This window comes from Argentina silus (assembly GCF_951799395.1).
Source record: "Argentina silus genome assembly, chromosome: 4".
In the NCBI taxonomy this organism is placed as follows: domain Eukaryota; kingdom Metazoa; phylum Chordata; class Actinopteri; order Argentiniformes; family Argentinidae; genus Argentina; species Argentina silus.
In genome coordinates, this window is record NC_139658.1 from 21,872,520 (window position 1) to 21,875,880 (window position 3,361).

A 3,361-nucleotide genomic window follows, 5' to 3' on the forward strand; every position below is an offset into this window, starting at 1 on the left:
GGAGGTAGAAATCGGAGGACGGGCTCATTGTAATGCATGGAATGGAATGAGGAATGTTATCAAACACGCTCATGGAATCAAATCCGTTCCATGCATTACAATGACTCCGTCCTCCGATTTCTACCTCCACCAGCCTCCCCTGCTGTTCACCATGGTGGATCCCCTGGTGGGCAGTCTGGTGGCTCTGCTGTCACAGCCAGGACCATAGTCCTTTGCCGGGACACCCTCCTGCTCCTCCAGAGAGCACCAGACAGAGACCACCTGTCTGCCCACCAAACAATGACAGTGACAGCCTGTTCCACAGAGCCAATATAAGCCAAGCAACCTGACGGAGGTTTGTGTGTGTGTGTGTGTGTGTGTGTGTGTGTGTGTGTGTGTGTGTGTGTGTGTGTCCAGCTACCCTTAGGGGATGTCATACTCTGCCTCCTGTCGAGTAGTTTATCGTAACTTACGCCACCCTCATCCCCTCTATCCCTGTCCCCACTAACCCTAACCCTAACCCAACTCTACAATACCTGGCAACCACAATCCAACTCTACAATACCTGGCAACCACAGTGGAACTCTACACAATGGAACTCTCCTCTCTCGGTCCTCTAACTCTCCCATCCCTTCTCACATGTCTCTCTCCCCTTCCCCTCTCTCTCTCCTCCTCACCCCTCTCTCTCTCTCTCCCCTTCCCCTCTCTCTCTCTCCTCCTCACCCCTCTCTCTCTCTCTCCCCTTCCTCTGTCTCTCTCTTCTCCTCTCTACTCTCTGTCCACCCTCCTTCCCTCCTCTCCTTCCTTTTCTCTCTCTCTCTCAGTATGGGTGTCAGCATCTTGGCAGGGCCAGTGAAGCCTTGGTTCCATGCCAGTGTCTCAGCCCTCAGAAGCCCTGCAACCTCTCCTCCCTCCCTCTTCTCCCCCTCCAGCCCGCCCACCACTCTCTGTCCCCTAACTCTCCCATCCCTCCTCACCCCTCTCTCTCCTTCCTCTCTCTCTCTCTCTCTTCTCCTCTCACCTCTCTGTCCCCCCTCCTTCCCTCCTCCTCTCCTTCCTTCATTCTCTCTCTCTCTCTCTTACTCTCTTCTTCCTTCTCTCTCTCTCAGTATGGAGGTCAACATCTTGGCAGGGCCAGTAAAGTCTTGGGCCAGTTCCATGCCAGTGTCTCAGCCCTCAGAAGCCCTGCAATCTCTCTCTCCCTCCTACCCCTCCTCCTCCTAACCCACCTTCCCCTTTCTCACAGTATGGGGGTCAGTGTCCTGGCATGGCCAGCCTTGGCTGCCCTTATGCTGCACTTATTTTCCCCCAAATCACCCCTTCTCCCCACAAACGTCAGCAAACTATAGCTTTCTGGCAGGATTTAAAATTCAGAGGTGGAGAAATTGCATTCTTTGCAGATTGGTGGAGGTGTTGCACTGTGGTCGCCCCTGGAGACCTTGGTGTTGATGTGAACACCGGCCAAGGATGGAGGGAGGAGAGGAAAAGTACAGAGCAGCTCTGTTTTCTTTTTGACTTTGTATAGCCTCGTTGGCATGACAGGCAAAAGAAAATGTTGCCAAAGCAGTGCATTATTTTAATCATAATATGTACACCTACAAATCAAAACAAAATAGAATATAGACAAAAAAATAATTTTATATATATAATATATATATATATTTTTTGGTCTATATATATATATATAGACATAAATATAAACACATATATGTATGTGTATGTGCATGTATAGATATATATACCCTATATATATAACCCTAACCCTAAGAACAAATTAACAGACAAATTGTCTCACCATAGTGGACAGACACTGCCGCTATGGTTTCCAATATCTATTCACTCTCTCTACGGTCGTGGCATGCTCTGACAAATTTAGCAGCCAGCCATGCTGTTTTCTCTTGCTCTCGAACGAAAGGGAGTTCATTTCTATGTGAGAGCGTAGTGAATTTTAGGATTATTTTATATAGGGTAATATTTCCCGAATATCCTTGTATTTTGGGCATGTAAACAGGAAGTGCACCTCTGTTTCAGTCTGCCGTAGTGTGCATAAGGTGCATAGCCTTTGTTGCCTGGGCATCCTAGATGTTGAATGTCTGCTGTTTTCAATTTCAAGGTTATGGTCACTGTTACAACCCAACTCGTTAGGGGAAAGGGAAGCAACATAGAACCAAATGGATTTGGTAAATTAAAGTTATTTTATTCACAAGGAATATTTTTTTGTTTGTTTATTTTGTGAATTTAGTTTAATGTTCCATTGTTCAGTGTAGCTGTCTTTCAATTTGGTTTCTATTTGTTTGATTTTTGGTTCTCTTTCTATGTGTGGGTTGAGTCTCAGGTTCAGCGTTGGCCATGAGCTGCTGAGCAAGTTGACCAAGGGGATCTGGTTGTTGTGAGAGGTGGACTTTGTATTTTAGAGAACTCAGATTGAAAATCCATCTCTTCAGGTGACATCTTAACAGTCCTTCCTAAGACCTCTTCACCCCCACTACCCTCCCTGTACTAACCCTAACCACAACCCTTGAGACCTCTTCACCCCTACTTCCCCCCTGTACAAGTTCTCTCCTGTTAATAAGTAATAAAATAAAAAATAAAATAAATGGCTTCTGGCATTACGACTGCCAATGGCCCCTGGTGGGAGCATTGATTACTTTGTCTTATGATGACTGTTGTATAGATGATTCACTTACTTAAACAAATGTATTTCTTGTAAGTCGCTTTGGGTAAAGGCGTCTTTTCACTCAATGCCTTTGTAGCCAAGTTGAAACTCCCTGATGAACTGACCTCCAGCCCAAGGTAATTGTGACTGGTACTGTGTTTCAGCACTGTACCATCATGTCTCTTCTCTCTCTCTCTCTCTCTCTCTCTCTCTCTCTCTCTCTCTCTCTCTCTCTCTCTCTCTCTCTCTCTCTCTCTCTCTCTCACACACACACATACACACACACACTCTCTCTCCCTCTCTCTCGTGGCTGGACAAAGAAATGACTAGACTTACTAAAGGACCGTGTAATCAAAATATGTCCTGCCATCATGTCTCACGACTAGTCACTCGAAGAATTGCTCTTGTTGATCTGTTTCTCCTGTTCTCTGCTACCCCCTACTGGCTCAAGGATATAACTACAGTAATATGGATGAGGTCTCCTACCACAGTAATATGGATGGGGTTGCTCATGGTAGTTTAAACTATGTATTAAACATTTTCATCAATATCTGGCTTTAAGTTCGTACACCAACATAATTATTCTACGTGCCCCCCACTCGCATGTGCACACACTACAACCAACGCCCACTGTAACCGCTCTTCGGGCGGAATGCAGTGTTTTTAGGAAGTCCCTCTGACGTTTAGCGCCGCCCACCGGGCGAAGTGCCGTGTTTTGAGAGAGTT